General features: G+C 44.2%; 1 protein-coding gene across 2 annotated transcripts in view; it reads left to right on the top strand.

Annotated features, from left to right (window-relative positions):
- The window catches only part of Mark1 (microtubule affinity regulating kinase 1), a 103,755-nt gene that overhangs the window by 25,958 nt on the left and 56,304 nt on the right, over nucleotides 1–21,493 (top strand). The window lies entirely within an intron of this gene.

Raw genomic sequence — 21,493 nt, 5'->3', positions numbered from 1 at the left:
TACATTCTGCCTCTGTCAGACCTTCCCCATACTGTGTGGAGAGGTGACTTGCCAGACACAGCGCTGAGATGAGACAGTCCCTGCCTGGTGAAGACTGCCTCTTGCCACATCGGCAGAATGTGGTCCCTGGCACATCCTTCAGTAAATAGCTGTGGGGTGCCACACTCCTGGAATTCCAGCGCTTATGAGACTGAGGCAGATTGCTGTGAGTTTGAGGCCAACCTGGTGTACATGAGGAGGCCAGGCCAGCCTGGTGTACATGAGGAGGCCAGGCCAGCCTGGTGTACATGAGGAGGTCAGGCCAGCCTGGACAACATGAGATCCTGTCTCAAAAAGGAAAAATGAAATGTCTGGTGGCCTTTTCACAGAAATCATCCATCTCAGAGGCAGCTCCTAACAGACAAAGGGACCCTCCAAGCAGTAGTGAATCAGTGCAGCACTGAGTGACATAAAAAAGACCTGCAAGGACAGTGAAGGGAATTAGAACAGAAAAGCCATGGACACCGACGCCTGGATAACGATGTCCACAGCTATCAGATGTTTAAAATCACCCCGTACTGCATTGCCTAGTGCTCAACAGACATTTGAGTTCCTACTTATACATCCTGGACATTGTCCCAGGCTTCAGGAGTACATGATAGATCAATGAAGATTCCTGTCCCTACAGGGGAAGTCTGACAGAAGCAAGTAGATATAGCAGCACACACAGGTAAGTAGGTACTGGTGCGTTATGAGAATAGTCGAAAGACGCACGGAAGCTGGTGGGGAGGCTCCTAGAAACGATGGTCAGAGAAGACGTTTGCAGTTGGGTGACGACAGCTTAGCATAAGCTCTGAGACCTGAGATTGCTTGATTTAGAGTGTGTGTGCACGCCCTAGCTCCCTGGTTTTCTTGGAGCTTACCATGTAAAATAGGCTGGCCTTGAATTCCTGCCTCTGCCTGGCAGGTGACGTTGGTATTACTTAATGTTCATTTCCCCACTGTTGTTACCTAGCTTACAGGACACGCTGGACCTTTGAAGTTCCAAAATCCAAACCAGGTGGCCAAACTTCAGACCCCTTTCTCCTAACCACTGTGTAATTGTGTGTGGAAGCAAACAATCAAAAGTTATTTTTATAGAAACGTTTTATTTGGAGCTGGCCCCCTGCCCCATTTTTCCTCAGAAAAACTGGTGACTTTATTTACATCCAGAGTGTGCCTCCTCTGCACATGTTTTCTCCATTTGTTGCATTTTATTGTAAGTCAACGCTTCTGTTAGAGAGAGCAGTGGAGAATCAGATGCTTGCCAAGCTAAAGTGTGTGTGCTTGTTCATTGAAACATTAGTTGATAAGAGTTGAAACAGAAACTGTTGCATTAAATGGCTTTTAAGTAGCCCACGGATTTAATTTTTCTCTGTTCTCTGGGCTTTCACTTAATACAAATTATGGAGAGTGTTTTAAGTTGGTTTGCTGTGTGAGTGTGAACAGTGACGCGAGCTGCGAGAAGGCAGTCATAGATCTGACTTTCCGGAATTCTGTTCTTCATCCCTGCTATGAACCTGTGCTAAGGACTGAAGGATAGCTCACTGATCGCAAGGCCGTCTGTGCTGGCATAGGCCTTTAAGCCCAGCATTCGAAAGGCAGAAGTAGGCAGGTCTCTGTGAATTCAAGACCAGCCTGACCCACTTAGTTCCAAGACAGCCAGGGATGCTTAGTTAGGAGAGAGAGGGAGAGAGAGGAGAAAGAACCTACTGCTCCTCTAAGAGACCTGAGTTCAAGTCCCAGCACTCAATGCTGGGTGGTTCACAACCACCTGTAACTCCAGCTCCTGGGCATCAGACACCTCTGGCTTGTGTGCACACGCTCAATTTTTAAAAGAATAAAAGTAAATCTAAAGAAAAAGACATCCTGTGCCAGGCAGTCTTACATCACAGCATTTTCTTGGTGTGGGACAAAATTAGTCAGCACTAGTCATGCATGGTTAATAATTTAGCTGTAGTGACAATACGCAAAAAAGGTGCCAATCCATGTATATACACATTATTTTTCAAGCATACCTTCTGAGCAAGTCCCTCATGGTGTAGGTGTAAGGGTCTGCTGAACTGCAGTCCAGGTGGCCTGAGCACAGCTGTTTTATATCAGGAAATAATGCTAGCTGCAGAGTCAGCAGTACTGTATATACGCTTGGACCTTACCAAGTAATGTAAAACATACTAGGTTTATTCCATTGGCCTCCATAGTTCCGGACCATTCTATGTAACCATGTTTATCTCTTCAGCAGCTTTGGCTTTTGAGTCTTCTCTCTCTCTCTCTCTCTCTCTCTCTCTCTCTCTCTCTCTCTCTCTCTCTCCTCCCTCCCTCCCTCCCTCCCTCCCTTCCTCCCTTCCACCATCTTTCTTTCCTGGTTTTTCAAGACAGAGCTTTTCTATGTAGCCTTGGCTGTCCTGGAGCTCACTCTGTAGACAGGCTTTGAAATCAGAGATCCACCTGTCTCTGCCTCCCAAGGCTGAAATTAAAGGCATGCACCACTACCACTAAGCAAGTATTTCTTAATGTGGTTTTGAAATTTATAAGGTTTATTTATAAATTATTCTTGAAATAATACTCAATCTCTGTCATTTTCTTCATCAGGGCATTTTATTCAAAGAGCAAACTCTGCAGTATCGCTTTAATTTTTATATGCATTCTTTTTTTTTACTTTCTGTGGGGTGGTATTGGTGCACACCTTTACTCCCAGCACGTGGGTGGCAGAGGTAGGCGGATCTCTGAATTCAAGACCAACATGGTCTGGTCTACAGTGTGAGTTCCAGGACAGCTGAGGAGAGCAATGTTGCTCTACTCCTAATTGCAGGGAGCACAAAGCTACCTATTTTATGCAAAAGGGTTTAAAATTTAATGCAGAGTTCTTCGTTTTTGCCTCGATGAGACATTGTTTGCCAAAACCTTTTCCTTAAAAATAGAATATTGGGGTGAAAAATGAGTAGAGCTTAAGGGGAAATAATTCCATTTTAATTATACCCCTGATGCTTGTCCGTCCCTCGTACACAGCACAAATTTAAGCTGTAACACAGACGATTCAGGTCTCAGCCTTGACCATCACTTGGAGCCCATTGATGTCTTTGGTAAATTAATGGCCTACTTTAAAGGGAGCTGGTACCGAGTCTTCCTGAGAGCCACCACGTCCTATGGTCATTTTCACAGAACTCCTTTAGCTGTTTGGCTAAACACAGCTTCCATTGTCCATAAGTTTAGAGGAGCAGGCGCAGTGCTGAAATGCAGCTGTATGCTTTTACTCCCAGTAATTATTGCATTTTTAAATCACATTTTTTAATGTGTGTGTACATGTGTATCCATGTGTGTGCACATGCCAATGCACATGTGTGGAAGTCAGAAGACAACCTGAGTTGATTCTTTCTTTCTATCATGTGTTTCCTAGGATTGAATTTAGGTCGTCAGGATTGGTGGTAAACCTTATCCACTGAGCCAGCTCACTGGCCCTGCCACTGACTTCTGAGGCTTGGTATATTGAGGTGTGGTACATCCCTGATGTTTTGTCTGTCCAAACAGGGACACTTAGCACAACATGCTGTAACTTGGAATGGGGAGGAGTCAAAGTTCTCCAGCCCGATGTTTTCACTGTAGAGTCAGCCAGAAGAAACTGCCTGTGTCATGGCAGCCATGTGTGACATGGTATTTGTCCTTGTATTCTGTTAGTTAGCGTTTTGTCAATGTGAGAGTTAACCTGAAAGGAAATGGTTATGTTTTGGCTCTGGTGGAGTCTCTAAGTCACTTGGCTTCACTGTCTCCAGGCAGAACCCAGTCGAGAGGACGCAGTGGAGCAGACTTCCTCACCTGTCACAATTGGTTTAAAAAAAAAAAAAGGAGAAAATAGAAGGGGCTAGGACCTTTCTTTTCTCCTCCTCCTCCTCCTTTTTTTTTTTTTTTTTTTTTTTTTTTTTCCCTTTCTGAGACAGGGTTTCTCTGTGTAGCCCTTGCTGTCCTGGAACTCACTCTGTAGACCAGGCTAACCCTGAACTCAGAGATTCAGAGATCTGCCTACCTCTGTTACCATAGCCAGGCCCTCTGTATACATTTCAAAGGCTTGCCCCAGTGGCCTTTCTCCTCCAACTAGGTCCTGCCTCTTAGTTTCTCTCACCGCCAACCTCCCCATCTGCTGGGGACAGACCCCTCAACACCCCAGCCTTTAGAGGACATTTTAGACAGCTGTTACATTCTGAAGAACTCTGCTCATGTCTTTGGTCTCTTCCTCTTACCATGTTGTTTTGGTTATTGGCAAGGCATCTGACCAGCCCTCTGAAACTTGCCAGGTAGGTGAGGGCTGGTAAGGTGTGCTCTGTGCAGATGCTCAGCTCGGAAGGAGTCCCGAGACTACCTTTTGCATGCATAGAGACTGCTAATGCTGAGGCAGGAGCAAGGTTTGAGGAGTAGTGTAGTCTGTTAGTGAAGGTCTTTGTGGTAAGACATCTGAATTTGCCTGCAGAAACTGCCGTCTATCAGCCGTGAGCCTGCTGGTGATCTGTTTTATTTGCTAAGCTTTTGCTATCTCCTGTTTGAATTGGATAATGTTATCAATTTCTCAAGTTTACAAGGATTAAATAAAGTTATGTTTACATGGGCACTCAACACAGAGGACATTGTCAGTTTTTGTAAGGGACCATTCTTGCTGTTGTTCTTGGACTAGCGGTAGCATTCCTGTTCTGAGGGATTACGCCTAGTTGCAAGTATACTCTGCTTGTAGTGGGGATTCAGCGGGAATGGGGGAGAAGCAGCCAGATGAAGGAACCACTGTTGAACACATGAATTTGTGTTTGATCTCTAGTGGTCCAGCAATGGCAGATATAGAGTCACACTGCTTCCTTGTGCCTCTAACCACAGAATTTCTCCATCTAGAGTCTGGAAGACAGTTGTGCTTGAAGTCACTGTTACTGGTCAAGCAGGTGAAAGAAACCATTGCCGGGGGTGGGGGGAAGGGATGTTTTTTAAAGGAAGGAATGTGAGAGATGCCAGGCCCGCTGAATGTGGTTTGAATGGATTTGTAGTTCCCCAACAAATCATGAAACAGAAGGTGACAAACATTAGCACATTAACATTTGGTGAATGGATTCAGGCATAATTTGCTGATTTGCCAAGAAATCAGTACTTACTAGAGACCAGCTTCTTGTAATATTTGAAGTATTTTTGATGATAGGCGATAGATTCAAATAGATAAGCACTTTTAATGTCCAGAAGGGTCCTAGTAACAACTCTTCTTTCCCCTCTGGAGTTGTTGAGGAGCCTGGACACACACAGCTGGCCATCTGGGTCTGTGGGCCCTGTATCCTTGAACTAAATCAAGAGTGTCTTAAAAATAATCTTTAAAATCAGTGATTGATTGCATCTGTACTGAATGCCTGTAGAATTTCACTTTCTTCCTGTTCCTTAAACAGTGTAGTACGGGAACTGTTTACACAGCATTTACATTGTTAGGAATTATAAGCCGCCTAAAAGTGATTGGAAGGGTGTGTAAACAGGACATCATTCTGTGTGTGTGTGTGTGTGTGTGTGTGTGTGTGTGTGTGTGTGTGTGATCCTGATGGGTGGGAGTGGTCCTGGAGTCTTTCTCCATGGAAACTAAAGGGTGATTGTATATACAGATGCAGAGCTTCCTGAGACAAATGATAGTGCATGATTCTTCATGCTCTGTTTTTTTTCTTTTCTGAGTAATCTTGAGATTATGCCACATCAATAATATGTGAATAGCTTTTGTTTTTAATTGCTTAGTACTCCACTTTCTGGGTGTAGTTAACAAAGCTTCTTCCTGATCACCATTTAAATTATGCTCTACCTTCTATAATTTTACTTATTTTCTCTTAAGTTTTAATTATTTATTTATTTATTTTTTTTTTTTGAGGCATGGTTTCTCTATGTAGCCCTGCCTGTCCTGGAACTTACTCTGTAGGCCAGGCTGGCCTTGAACTCAGAGATCTGCCTGCCTCTGCCTCCCTAGTGCTGGGATTAAAGGCGTGTGCCACCACCGCCTGACAAGATTTCTTTATTTAATGTGAATAAATGTTTTTCCTGTGTGTATGTATGTGTGCCACATGCCCATGGAAATCATAAGAACTGGAGTTACAGGTGGTCATGAGATACCATGTGGGTACCGGAAATTGAACTCAGATCCTCTGCAAGAGCAACTAAGCTCTTAGCCACTGAGCTGTCTCTCTTCTGCCCTACCTTCTGGGATTTTAAATACTGTCTTGCAGTGAACAAGTCTGATTGTATGTAAGTCACTTCACAATTTTAGGTATGGGAGTTTTATTATACACAGAATTCTTAGGTGAGGCTCACAGAGCAAACACTTACAAAACCTCTGCTGGGACACAGCATTTGTTTTGCCTCTGAGAGAAGAAAAAACGTAGTGGACAGAGCTGACAGCTATGTGGTGAGCCTGGGCACTGCAGGCCTCTGGTGTCCTTAGATGTCTGCTTATCTTCTGGGACTGCTGCCTCACTTTGAAGCAACTCTGACCACTATGGAGTAGTTCTTCTCCCACGATTTTCTCCCATCTTTCCTTCCCTTCACTCCAGCACCCAGTGTCTATCAGTGGGGCTGTTGTCATCATGCCCACACACACACCCTTCGAATGGGACATTTTCATGTAGATAGCATGTTTGCTCAGGATCAGTGGGGAGGATTCGCCTCAGTTTACCTCACCATCAAGTGGGAGCTCGGTGGGAGTGTCAGAGTCCAGTCTCTGCTGTTCTCTGGCCGCTTGTGAGAAGTGCTGAGCAGTGAGGAGCTAGAAACTGTGGTGTTGAGACAACTGCCTCCCGTGGCCCCAGTTAACATTTGCAGTCCTCTGTGCTGGGTGGCATGAGGAATCAGGGACATGTGAGGTGATCTTCCATGTGTTCTCTCAGGAGCCCAGTAGTCTGCTCGTCTTTCTTGCTGTCCACGTTGTGTGTCTGTCCTCTGAACTCTTCCCTTCCTGCTTCTATTTAAGGTGTGGTGTCAGGAGTTGGGTGTAACGGCATCTTTTGTGGTGCCGTCGCTTATTCTCCTGACTGTTAATCTGGTGGGTCTTGAAGAAGAAATGCAAATGTGCTGTTGTGTTGCCTTCTGCTCCCGCACTCTAGCTCCAGTTTAATTTGTAAAGGCGTCTGTCCACTTCCGTCTAGCAGTACACATTAAGTACGCATTCAGTTAATGTAACCAGACTGATTTGGGTAAGTTATTCACGTGCATGATGCATAGTGAGCCATAGTGGATGCTGGCTCCATCCTTTTACCCAGTCTCTTACATTTTTATAACTACTTTTAATTATAAAGATTAATATATGTTCAGTTATAATAACATTGTATATATTTTAAATATACAACAGAAAAATAAAGTATTCATGCACCGCAGCGTTTCTATGCCTCCTAGCTTTCTTCCCTAGAGACTATTACTCACATTTTGTCTCTGTGGAACTGTCTGGAGGGATCTCTGCTTACTGAGCATATGGATGATGTCTGCTCGTGCTCATGCACACCTTCACAAGGACATGCCATCCACACAGCACCAGTTCCTGTTGATAGATGTTTATGCTGTGTAGCAAGCTTTCTTGTCAGACTGTTTTTGGATTTCCAGCCCCCAAATAATGGCATAGAGACTTATTATAAATTATTGCTTGGCCTTAGCTTAGGCTTGTCCTACTAGCTATTATAGGTTAAATTAACCTGCTTCTATTAATCTACATTTTGCCATGTGGCTTTTTTCCTGTCTTTCATTCTGTATATCCAGCTGCCTCCATATCTCATTGGTGTCTCTCTGGTGCAGTTCACAGCATAGATTCCCCTCATCTTCATCTCTCTCCCCAGAAATCCTGTCTGTCTCTCCTGCACAGCTGTTGACCATTCAGCTCTTTATTAAACCAGTCACAGTGGCACATCTTCACACAGTGTAGAGGAACATTCCACAGCAGTGCTGCTCCTGCCAAGACAGAGCTGCAGTAAGTGCCTTTATCGGCCCATCTCCAGGTGTGCCTGTGATTATGTCTGTTGCAGAAATAACTACAAATAAACTTAGTACTCTAAGGACTGAAGGAATGATTTGGGTGAGGAGGTGCTGGGGATTGAACCCAGCATCTCGTTCTTGTTCGGAATGTGTTTCCCACAGTCTGAGCTACATTCCCTCCAGTTTTAGTGTTTCCCAGTTCTCTTTTATAAAATCTGTATCAGTTTTCTAGTCAGCCAATAATAAGAATGTCCTAATTTTAGTATATTTTACCAGATAACACTCTCTAACTTTAATCTTCAGCAGTCTTGTTGACTGAGTTTCCTGTCCTGCCCGGTTCCCACAGTCATTAAGTCCCAAAGAAATTCTACATTAACTGTAAACTGATTGGCCCATTAGCTCAGGCTTCTTATTAACTTTTATAACTTATCTTAGCCCATTATTCTTGTCTATGCTAGCCACATGGCTCAGTACCTTTTTCAGCGAGGCAGTCATTTCTTGCTTCTTCTATGGCGGGCTCAAAACTGCAAAGGAAAGGGCTTCCTCCTTCCCAGAATTCTCCTGTTCTCATTGATCCACCTCTACTTCCTGTCTGGTTGTCCTGCCTGGCTACTTACTGTCCAATCAGCGTTTATTTAAAATGTAATTGACAGAATACAGACCATGGTTCCACACCACAGTCTTTCACCTGAAAAGTTATTCATTGTAGCACCAGTGTATAGCTATCTTTGTCATGATTGGCTGGCCTCATAACCCTAAGAGTCAAGCATATGCTCTGTGTCCTCTGTATATACTCTGTGTCATAGATTTGATGAAGTTTTAGTATTAGAAAATCAACTCTGTGCTCAGTATGTTGCAATTATCTTTTCTCATCTTATTATTTTTTACTTCTGCTATAAAGAGAGTTTTTTTGTTTTTTCTTAAATCAGCACTGGGCATTATGTTGCCTTTACTCCCTACAGGGCGGGAGTGGGGCAAAGCTGCATACAACAAGACTTTGTTTCAGCGGACTGAAACATCATCCATCCAGTGTTTTCAAGTTTTGTGGCATTCAGTTTTTATGGGTCCTGCTTTCTGTCATACTTAGACATTTCAAACATGAGGCAAAAATACACAGACACACAAACAGAAAATAGACACACAAACAGAAATTACATAGACATACAAATAGAAAATGCACATACACATAAACAGAAAATACACAGACCCAAACAGAAAAGCCATTATGTGCTTGCTGCTTATTTCCTCAACCTCTGTGTCTGTCTGTCTGTCTGTCTGTCCTTAGCCTATTGAAGATTTATCTACTGAAGATTTCTCTCTCTGTATCAAGAGATCTAAGTTTGTTTTTTCCTACTTGTTATAACATTATTTCTCTATTGATATGAAGTACAAATTTTGACATTTCAGTGTCCTGAATTTTCCCTTGTGTCTGAGTCTGTTACTCAGACATATTTGATGTGGTATTCCTCTCTGTATGCTATGTTTTATTACCATTGGTTAATAAAGAAGCTGCTTTGGCCTATAGGAGGGCAGAATATAGCCAGGCTAGAAGAGATATATAGAGAGAGTAGGTGGAGTCAGGGAGACACCATGCCAAAGGAGAAAGACGCTGGAGAACCTTACTGGCAAGCCATGAGCCTCGTGGAGATACATAGATGAATAGAAATTGGTTAACATAAGATGTAAGAGCGGGCTGGAGAGATGGTTCAGAGTATTAAGAACATTGGCTGCTTTTCTAGAGATCCTGAGTTCAATTCCCAGTAACCACATGGTGGCTCACAGCCACCTATAATGAGATCTGGCATGCAGGCATACATGGAGGGAATGTTGTATACACAACAAATAAATACATAAATAAATATTAAAAAGGATAATTAATTTTAAAAAAGATGTAAGAGCTAGCCAATAAGAAGCCTGAGCTAATAGGCTAAGCAGTGATGTAGTTAATATAGTTTCTGGACAGCTGAGAACAAATGAGCTGCCTCGGTTTACAAATGGCGTCTGTAGTTCTCTCCCCCTTGAAACTCTGTGGCCTTGCTTCTCTCCTGCTTTTTCATTATGGACAAATTTAATTGTGGTGATTTTCTGGTTTTAGGTAAAGTCACTGGAGCTGGAGAGATGACTCGGTGTTTAAGAATCTTTACTATTCTTGAAAAGGACCTGCAGTGCTTAGCATTGGAACTGTCAAAAGGTTTTATGGCAGCTTAAGAACCAGCTTTTTTAAATTGCTAAACTTAAGTTTTTGTGTCTTATGGTTCTAGAGATGGGTATATGAATGTCATCAAAGCCATGAAGTATAAAAATAAAATTATTTTCCTATTTGTTATAGTGTTAAAGATTTTGGCTTGTGTTGTTTTGCAGTTGTGTTCTTTTGTTCTGTGGTGCTGAGGATTGACTCTTGAGCCTCAGTCACGCTAGGCAAGTGCTATACCACTGAGTGACATGCCTAAAGAGGTCTTACTTATTTTAAAGACTTAAAGTAAAATAATCATTGGTTAGTTTCCAAAAGGACTTGTGTGATCCCTTTGTATAACAAGGAAGCACACCAAAAATAAGGGAGAGTTCCTGGTGGGGAAGATTGATTGTTTGATCCTTATGTTCTGAGTTGTTTGGGGAGGCTGCTTGTTGGTTCCCAGCCACCCAGACCAAAAATAATCACACAGGACTTTGTATCAGTTGCAATACTGTTTGGCCAACAGCTTAAGCATATTTCTAGCTTGCTCTTATATCCTAAACTAACCCATCTCCATTAATCTGTGCATCACCATGAGGTTGTGGCCTACCGACAAAGTTTCTGCCGGCTCCAGTGGAGGCATCTGTACCCAGCTGTGACTACATGGCTTCTCCCTGACTCCGCCTACTCTCTCTCTCTATTTCTTTCAGCCTGGCTTTACTCTGTTAAGCCATTGGCCAAAAGCAATGGCTTCTTCATTAACCAGTGGCAATAAAACATATTAACAGCATAAATCGCCTCCCACATCACTGAGTCCCACAAGGAAGATCCTTAGCCATGCCCTGTAAGGGGTTGAGCTTCTCTGTGTCCATGGCAACAAGCCAGAGTGGTATGCTGAGAAGAGTGAGCATGGTGTCAGCTGGGGAAGGGCCCTTGACACCGAGCCTCAGGTGCATGTGTTCTGATAAGCTGTGGCCTCCCTTCCTCTCTGTGTGGTCAGCACTGCAGTGTCCTTTTAAGTAGATTCTCCTCAGCCGTGGTTGTTGGTGGTTTGCTTTGGTTGAACTTCCGCTCTGTCAGTTATTAGGCATATGTTTAGGATCTTTATGCCTTCCTGATCGCCTTTGTCTGCTGTGAAATAACTCTTACCTTTGCATTACACTATGTTAAAGTCGATTTTATCTGATGTGTTCATAGTGTGTCCAGTTGTTCTATATGCATAGATTGTTTTGCCTGTCTTTTCCATCATTTTACTTTCAGCCCATCTATGTCCTGATACTAAAAGTATATTCTAATATTCCATTGTAATTTCTTTTTGACTTCTTATTACTGCGCTGTGTTTTCAGGTGCACTTCTGTGGAGTTGTAGAATGTGTGCACAGTTTATTGCAGCCTACACAGACTCTGACACTAGACCAGTCCCCAGCCTCTGCATGCATTGCCACACGTGCTTATGTTGCAATAAGAGCGGCGGGGCTGTGTCCCCAGCACCCCGGCTGCCTGGCTAGCTTATGCCCCGAAATAACAACACACAAACTGTATTCATTTAAACACTGCTTGGCCCATTTCTATATAGCCTCTTATAGGCTAATTCTCACATATTAATTTAGCCCATTTCTTATCATCTGTGTAGCACCGTTAGGTGTGCTTACCAGGAAGATTCTAGCCTGGGTCGGAGCTTCATCGCATGTGTCTGGGAGAGCGAAGCATGGCCTCTGCTCCAGAGAGCAGAGCTATCAAGTCTCTGAGCTCACTTCCTCTTCCTCCCAGCATTCTGTTCTGTTTACTCCACCCACCTATGTTCTAACCAATAAAATGGGCCAAGCCAGTTTCTTTATTAGCCAATGACCTTCCTCCAGCATGCTTACTTCGTGTCTCTGTTCAGCATACAGCACGATAATGTTCTACTTTAAGTGACCATATAGGTTTTGAAGAGCTTGAGAGGTGGGAAAGCGCGTACTCACCATATCTACATGCACATTTACTGCTTCTGGAGGGGAAAGCGCGTACTCACCATATCTACATGCACATTTTCTGTTTCTGGAGGGGGAAAGTGTGTACTCACCATATCTACATGCACACATTTACTGCTTCTGGAGGGGGAAAGTGTGTACTCACCATATCTACATGCACACATTTACTGCTTCTGGAGGGGAAAGCGCGTACTCACCATATCTACATGCACATTTACTGCTTCTGGAGGGGGAAAGTGTGTACTCACCATATCTACATGCACACATTTACTGCTTCTGGAGGGGGAAAGTGTGTACTCACCATATCTACATGCACACATTTACTGCTTCTGGAGGGGAAAGCGCGTACTCACCATATCTACATGCACATTTACTGCTTCTGGAGGGGGAAAGTGTGTACTCACCATATCTACATGCACACATTTACTGCTTCTGGAGGGGGAAAGTGTGTACTCACCATATCTACATGCACACATTTACTGCTTCTGGAGGGGAAAGCGCGTACTCACCATATCTACATGCACATTTACTGCTTCTGGAGGGGGAAAGTGTGTACTCACCATATCTACATGCACACATTTACTGCTTCTGGAGGGGGAAAGTGTGTACTCACCATATCTACATGCACACATTTACTGCTTCTGGAGGGGAAAGCGCGTACTCACCATATCTACATGCACATTTACTGCTTCTGGAGGGGGAAAGTGTGTACTCACCATATCTACATGCACATTTACTGCTTCTGGAGGGGGAAAGTGTGTACTCACCATATCTACATGCACATTTACTGCTTCTGGAGGGGGAAAGTGTGTACTCACCATATCTACATGCACATTTACTGCTTCTGGAGGGGGAAAGTGTGTACTCACCATATCTACATGCACATTTACTGCTTCTGGAGGGGAAAGGTGTGTACTCACCATATCTACATGCACATTTACTGCTTCTGGAGGGGGAAAGTGTGTACTCACCATATCTACATGCACATTTACTGCTTCTGGAGGGGGAAAGTGTGTACTCACCATATCTACATGCACATTTACTGCTTCTGGAGGGGGAAAGTGTGTACTCACCATATCTACATGCACATTTACTGCTTCTGGAGGGGGAAAGTGTGTACTCACCATATCTACATGCACATTTACTGCTTCTGGAGGGGGAAAGTGTGTACTCACCATATCTACATGCACATTTACTGCTTCTGGAGGGGAAAGGTGTGTACTCACCATATCTACATGCACATTTACTGCTTCTGGAGGGGGAAAGTGTGTACTCACCATATCTACACACACATTTACTGCTTCTGGAGGGGAAAGCGCGTACTCACCATATCTACACACACATTTACTGCTTCTGGAGGGGAAAGCGCGTACTCACCATATCTACACACACATTTACTGCTTCTGGAGGGGAAAGCACGTACTCACCATATCTACACGCACATTCTCTGTTTCTGGAGGGGAAAGTGTGTACTCACCATATCTACATGCACATTCTCTGTTTCTGGAGGGGGAAAGTGTGTACTCACCATATCTACACACATTTACTGTTTCTGGAGGGGGAAAGTGTGTACTCACCATATCTACACACATTTACTGTTTCTGGAGGGGAAAGTGTGTACTCACCATATCTACATGCACATTCTCTGTTTCTGGAGCTCTTCACCCCACTCGCTCTCTCTGACCACTGTTTTAACAGTCCTGCAGTGTCGTGTCCATGTTAACAAGATCTTTGAGCTCTTATTGAATATAGACTTTGGATTGTGTTTGTTTGTTTGTTTTCAAGCTTTTTTTCTCAAACTGCAAATTCTAGGCAGTCTGCACCACCCCCCACCCCCAAAACTGCAGTACTTCCCATCGGCTTCTGCCCACAGCCTCGAATGTGCTTTTTGTAGATTCTTTTGCTCATACTTAGAAAAGCTCTTGTAATTCATATAAGAATTCCACAATCCTCTGTGCCTTAATTTTTCTCAAGTTTTTCTCACACTTTCTAGGCATTTTTGTTATCAGCATCTGCATCCACAGATCCCTTTAGCTAGTGCGACTTGTTTCCTACTTGAATTTAAGTTGTCTGGAACTAAATGGATTAGGGTTTGTTTCCAGATGGAAACTGTTGAGGGGGGAGCAATTTCCCTGGGCCTGGTGGCACACTCCTGCATTCCCAGTGCTCAGGAAGCTGAGGCAGGAAGGCCATGGGGTCATCACTAGCCTCAGTTATATAGAGAATGTAGAGAGACTTCCAATTTTTTTTCTTTTTGGTTTTTCTTCCTCGTCTCTATTTTGTAGCTCTGGCTGTCCTGGAACTCACTATGCAGATCAGGCTGGCCTCAAACTCAGACAGAGCCATCTCTGTCTCCGGAGTGCTGGGATTAAAGGTGTGTGCTATCTACCATACCTGGTTCTGAGAGACCTCTTTAAATGGGGAGGAGAGTTTTGCTTAGTGTAGATTCTTTTCTTACATCCTAGACTTCTTTGCCTATTTTGCTTTAGCTTTTCTAAGCTGCCTAAGAATTGCCTTTTAATGTTTTGTCTAGAAAACTATATGTTCTATCTGCTGGCAGGTTGGTCCAATACAAGTTCTTCCTGTTAGTCAAAGTATAATCTCCAGATTCTTTTACTAGGATGACTTGCTAAAGTGCAGTGTGGTCATTAGTTTGAAGTGCCCAGGGCCTGTGTTTGTGCTGCTGTCATTTACCTAGAAAGTGACATTGCCGAGCCTGGGGCAAAGCTGTTGCAGCCCTGCCTTGCAGCCTCATACTCTGTGGGCTCCCTTGGCAGGAAGTGTCACCAAGCCAGGTGTGTATCTATAAGAAAACACGGTACCCATTTGATAGTGGTCTGGGTTTTAATACATTACCACAGCTTTAAGTAATATTAGGTATCGTTGCAGCACAGCAGACAGTCTGAGTCTGCTGTCTACCCCGGGGTGGTTTGGAGGGTGTGGTCTCTATTGTTAGAGTGTCTCCTGGCAGCCTCCTTTCCTCAGCTACTGCCAGGATCTCACGAAGGAGAAAGTCCTAGTCTCCTTGAAAAGTGCGAAGGCTCCTTGTCCTCTGAGATGTGTTTGGTCTTCTCTTCTCTCTTGGTTAGACATTGAGCACCTTCAACTTGACATGACTTGAGAAGGACCAGAAGATGTAGGTGTGGGCCTGTGTGACTACCCATGAGCAGAGGCCATGAGATGGGGCTGGTGGGCGGGTACTCTCACAGCTTCCGTGTTTCCAGAGGGAAATGTGAAGTCCTTGTCTTGTCAAAGAATGCTTCACGAGCCGATGTCTTCCCATCTCTCCTCTCTCACTCTAGGCCTTTACTGCCCTCTAGTCTCTTCTCAAATGCCAACCTTCTGTGATAGCCCTTGCCTTACAGTCCCTGACGTGCCTCACTGCTTTGCATACCAGGAACTGCTCCTTGTTGGCTCACCTATTTATAGTCCCGTTCTCTCTTCGTTTCCCTCTGCTGAAGTAGGAATTGCTTGAGGACAGATATCTCGTCTGTTTAGCTTTCTCTTGTCCTCTCATATGGGACAACGCGGTGTACAAATAGGTTAAAATAAAGTTTTACTGAGTGAGTAAATGAATCAGTGAAGAGTGAGGTGGGAGAGGTGGGGATTGAAGCTGAAGCTAGCAGCTCTGGAATGACTTGGAATGATTGCTCCTAACTCAAGTCCTTTACTTCACTGTGGGAGCCAAGTGGAAGAACTCTTCCCACTCGACTGTTTCCTAGGCACTTGTTCCTTTAATATCGGGCTTGACAACAGTTGAATAATGAGGATAATGAAAAGAAATCATAGCCAGGCTGGAGAAGTGAGGCACCATGAGGAAGAAAATACTCCTTGCCTGGAACAAAAACAAGCATGACACACCCTTGTGGGAGGATTCGAATTTAGCAATTGAAATTGGGGTCTGATTTTGAGATATAATTTTGAGACTACACTGAGCCAAATTGTGGAAGTATTTGATGACTTTCAAGATTTTTCTGTTGACTTTCAAGATTTCTACTCTTTTCCCTAATATCTATAAAATGCAGTTAGTTGTCCAGACTTATCAGGCTACCCAAGTCAGACATAGTTCAAGCAATGGAAGAACTCTTGCCCAAGTGAAACGACCAATGCAGTTTTCCTTTCTTGTATCAACAGGGTAATTAATCCCACCTTTAAAAAAATTAGATGTATTTACCTTATTTTATATGTATATTTTTCCTGCATGCATGTATGTGCCTCACGTACATGTCTGTGGAAGCCAGAAGAGGGCATTGGATCTCCTGGAACTGGAGTTATGATTGGTTGTGAGCTACCATGTGGGTGCTGGCGATCAAGCCTAGGTCCTCTGCAAGAACAATAACTGCTCTCAGCAGCTGAGCTATCTCTGGATCCTCAGCTGATATGCACACAAACTTCGATGAACCCGGAAGAGTTATAGTTACACGTCCATTGCCTGTCCATTTCACATCCCCCTCCTCTGTGAAATGTGGGCCGTGCTTTTCCGTTGAGTTATTGTAAAGAACAGAAGAGGTGGTGCTCATTAAGCTTCCACACCCTGAGCCGTTACATGCAGTTTTTTTGTTTTGTTTTGTTTTTTTCGAGACAGGGTTTCTCTGTGGTTTTGGAGCCTGTCCTGGAACTAGCTCTGTAGACCAGGCTGGTCTCGAACTCTCAGAGATCCGCCTGCCTCTGCCTCCCAAGTGCTGGGATTAAAGGCGTATGCCACCATCGCCCGCCCGGCTACATGCAGTTTTATTATAACTGTGGGACAGAGATGCGCCTTGTCTTTATCATTGTTTGCTGATCGCCTTGTTCACGTCTCCACCTGCTTATTCTTTACCTGTTTGTTAGAGAGTCTTGTGCCTGCCTTGCCTTTAACTGGCTTAGTGTGGCATTTGTGCCGGGATTCATATCTGTGACTAGAGACCACCTGGATGCTGTAGTAGAAATCTGCAGTTTAGAGACAAGCAGATCTCTATAAGTTCAAGGCCAGCCTGGTCCACAAGAGCTAGTTCCAGGACAGGCTCTAAAGCTACACAAAGAAACCCTGTCTTGAAAAACAAAACAAACAAAAAGAAACCCAAAACTTTAAAAAAAAAAAATAGGCAGTGGTGGCGAACACCTTTAATCCCAGCACTTGGGAGGCTGAGGCAGGCAGATCTCTGTGAGTCCGAGGCCAGCCTGGTCTACAAGAGCTAGTTCCAGGACAAGCCCAAAGCTACAGAGAAGCCCTGTCTCAAAAAAGAAAAAAAAGAAAGAAATCTGCAGTTTTTCCTTTGGGCAACTGAATTTTCAAGATGAGGGCCTTGGACAAAGATGCTTAGTTTTTGCTCTGTGCCTTCCTTCCATGACCTCATAAAACACAGCTGACTGGAGGTTGGGTTCTCATTTCACTGCCTGAGTGTTCTTCCTCTGCTCCTGTTCTTTGCCATCTTCCAGGTGGTGCACAGATGTCTGCCTGTTCTGTCCATCCCGTCTAAGGTAGCGCTCACGGCATGCTTCTGCCTGCCTGTTCTGTTCATCCCGTCTAAGGTAGCGCTCACAGCGTGCTTCTGCCTGCCTGTTCTGTTCATCCCGTCTAAGGCAGTGCTTGCTGCACGCTTCTCCCACTCACCTTATTTTCTGTCATTTTCAGACATTAGTACCATCTATAATTACTTTATTTTTCCTGTTTGCCTGTTCTTGTCTTCTTTCACTGAATACAAGCTTCATCTGTGGGGAACTTTTTCAGTTACTTGCAGACTTTAAAATGCCTTTTGTACTTGAGCTAGCCAGAAAGCTTTCTGCTTGAACTAGCCAGAACGGTTTTGGTTGCTCACAGAAAAGAAAGGTGAATCTTCCAGGAGCTGGTTGCAGGTACCGGATACTCAGGAAAATGGGTTGGTTATTTGGAGGATAAGCAGACTATTTGGGGTTATTTGGGGGTATAGGTGGACTACTTTTGGTTATTTGGGGGACAGTATGACTATTTTTGTCCCTTTGTTTGTATTATTTTCTTTGACAAACATACAGTACTTACTGTGTACTTTCCTAAACACCTTCACATAAACTGTTATCTAATCCTCAGGATAGCCTAAGGCAGTTCTGAGGCAAAGGGCCCCTTTATTACTATCTCCACTGCCCAGGTAAGGACACAGACACAGAACAGTTAAGTGTGTGTCCACGGACGAGAGGCTCCCAGATTGGAGGCCTTTATTCTAGCTAGTGCTCTAGGCAGGGAGTCTTAGTCGTTAGCTGCTGGAGTCTCTGGACCCTGGGATGCGGGTATGGAGACTGATAAGATATTCATCTCGGTCCTTTGGACCCTGCTAGACTCAGGGAAGCTTCAGGGCCATGCTGTTCCTGCTGTAGAATGACCAAAGACATTGGAGGTTGCTGACCTGAGTGGACAGTGAGAAAGAATAATAGCATTAGAATTTGTTATTTTATGGTAAAAGTGTGAACTAAAATCCAAAGAAAGGCTGAATTAGGCTGTCATGGTGTTTTGTATCTGTCAGCCATAGGGCTGAGTTCTAAACTGAGTCCATTATTTAGCAGGAACTAGATCCATATTTTTGCCAGGTTTTCTACTTGAGAATTGAGCCATTGATCAGAAAGGAGTGAGGTAAACTATGCCAACAGTTCTTCAGAGACCCTGAAGGAAAGATGTGCTCCTGAGTAATGCTGACAAGCCTAAGAAAAGTTGTGTATTTTTTAAAAAAAAAAAAAAAGTTGTATTGTTGTTGTTTTTGAGAAAGGGTTTCTCTGTGTAAAAGCCCTAGCTGTCCTGTAGCTTGCTTTGTAAACCAGGATGGACTCAAACTCACAGAGATCTGCCTGCCTCTGCCTCCTGAGTGCTGGGATTATAGGTGTGTGCCACCACCGCCCAGCTCAATAATTGTTCTGGATGAATGTCTCACAATCAGAACTATATTGTGAGTCCTTAAAGTACTGTGCTTGTGTCCTGAGCAAGTGAGAAGACTTACCAAATGACTGTCGAATGTTGAGAACTAGTTCTTTTGAAAGAAAAGGGGTCACCTTATAACAGTTTGGTTCTATATCCCCAAGTGTGATATGCCATGTCAGGGATTATGGGTAAAGTGCAGCCTGTGGGCCCCGGGGGTACTGCCTGCTCCAGTGTCTGCTGATCCCTCCATCATGGCAGTTAGACACAGATACTCAAGGCTTCTGCCCAAATGCAATTTATTTACAATCAGAGACTTCTCCTGAGGGCATTGACAGCTAAAAATTTGATGTGGGGATGCAGATACAACCAGATGGAAGAGAACAGCAGTCAGAGCAGGGCCAGGCAGCCAGCCTGAGACTCCAGCTTCTGAGCCCTCTCTGAGGAGGACCAGCTACCTGCTAAAGTTATGAACAGGGGAAACCAATATTTTTGCCTAAAGAAGAGCACTCAGAAGGAATGCAGTAGACACTGGACCGTGGGATCAGGCAGGGATGTCCCTCTCTCGCAGATGCAGTAGGCTATGTGAGGAGGTGGGACAGGAGTGGATTAGGGCTGTACTTGGGACAGGCAACTGATTTGGCCTAAAATATAAAGAAGAGTAGAAAGTGACTGGATCAATTACCTGGTTAGTTTAGAACCCAGCTTCTTAAACTGTGAGTCATGACATAGGGGTTATATAAAAAATGAGAGGGTCACAAAAATTGACAACAGTAAACGGTTTCTAAGTGTGCATGTTCTCTCTAGGGAACAGTCTGCAATGGCTGTACTTTCAGTTTCGAATAAATAAGTTTATTAAACAAAAGTTAAAGGCCTAAGAGCAAGTGGCTGATAGCAAAACGTCAAATTGGGGTCTTTCCAAACCTGGCAAAGACAGCTGGAGTAGTCCAGCTGAGAGGACAAGGGAAAGGAGAGAGCAGGTAGCAAGCAACTGTCATAGCACCAGATTGGGTGTTCACAGCTTCTGCAGAAAAGGCTGCGGATGCCCCATTGAGGCAGCTGGCTGGGGTTTCTGCCTGCGAGGCCCAGGCAGAGCAGAATGTTGCCCTCTGGTGAGGGTGAGGCTTGCAAGTAGAAGGCAAAGCAGCGTAAGCCTGTCACTTACAAGCTCCTGCAGAAACAACTGGGAAACCCCATCGAGCAGTCATGCTGGAATTTCCAATTAGGCATCTCTCTATGGATGCATTTCTGGCTTCTTGTTCCCACGACAGGCATTTTTATACCATGGGATAATGAGTACTAACCTCTGTTGGAAATGGTTCGCCTTCTAGCTGTTCTCAGGGCCACAGTGTTGGGTTTTTTTTGAGAGTTTATTTCTGCTTACATAGTGTGTGTCTGTGTGTGTGTGTGTGTCTGTGTGTGTGTGTGTCTGTGGGTGGGTTTATGCATGCAAGTACAGTACCTGTGGAAGTAAAAAAGAGTGTCAGATCCCCAGGAGCTAGAGTTACAGGCAGCTGTGAGCCACTGAGTGAGGGTCCTGGGAACCAAACTTAAGTCTTCTTCTGAAGTAGTACATGCAGCCGGGCGGTGGTGGTACATGCCTTTAATCCAGCACTTGAGAGGCAAAGGCAGGTGGATCTACAGAGCGAGTTCCATGACAGACTCCAAAGCTACACAGAGAAACCCAGTCTTGAAAAACCAAAACCAAACCAAAACAAAACAAAACAAAAAGGTACACATTCTTGAGCACTGAGTTCTGTCCAGCCTGTGCCCGGCGTTTTTTACCCCTTAGCTGTTTACTATTCTCCTCCCCCCTATTAGAGGGTCAGGGTGCCAGCCTGCCCAGGACAGTGAGTCTCAGAGGACTCTTGAGGTAAACTTGCTTGAGTCTGAGACAGAGGAGCCCACCTTGATCCTAGAGTCCACTGTCGTCAAGTCCAAACAGCGTGTGATTTCCCGATAGACTTTGTATTTCAGTGCAATGCCTCAATATTAGTTTACAGTCAAACACATGATGAATCTAAGATGTCTCTGGAGCACTCACATATTTCCCAATGTGTGATTTTACAGCAGCTCTGGTTTTTTAACACACAACACCCACACTTTGCTGTACACACCATCAGTTCACACAAAGCCAAAAATGCAGCCTCAAACACTGAGGCTGAGAGTGGAGACTTCCATATGTTACAAATTAGGGTGTTTTACTGTACACATGAGGTTTTCTTGTAGAAATGTGGTTTATCTATGGGAAATAAAGAGTTGGACCCGTTTCCTACCTTCCCCGCCCCCCATCTCAGCACACGTGCATATAGGTGAGTCTTTGGAATAGCCTGGGTGAGAGTGTGTATTTGTTACTCTTCTCGCTGCTGTGACAAATGCCTGACAGGAAGCCACACAGAAGAGAAGAGTATGTTCTGGCTCACAGTTCAAGGGAATACAGTCCATCATAGTGGGAAGGCATACTGGCAAAAGCATGAGGCAGCGGTCATAATTGCATCCAGAGTTGGGAAGC

Source organism: Alexandromys fortis, unplaced genomic scaffold (assembly GCF_014885135.2).
Source record: "Alexandromys fortis isolate MF-2015 unplaced genomic scaffold, M_Fortis_MF-2015_v1.1 scaffold_62, whole genome shotgun sequence".
Classification (NCBI taxonomy): Eukaryota; Metazoa; Chordata; class Mammalia; order Rodentia; family Cricetidae; genus Alexandromys; species Alexandromys fortis.
Note: the sequence above shows the minus strand (reverse complement) of the source record. Positions and strands in the feature narration are given on the sequence as shown.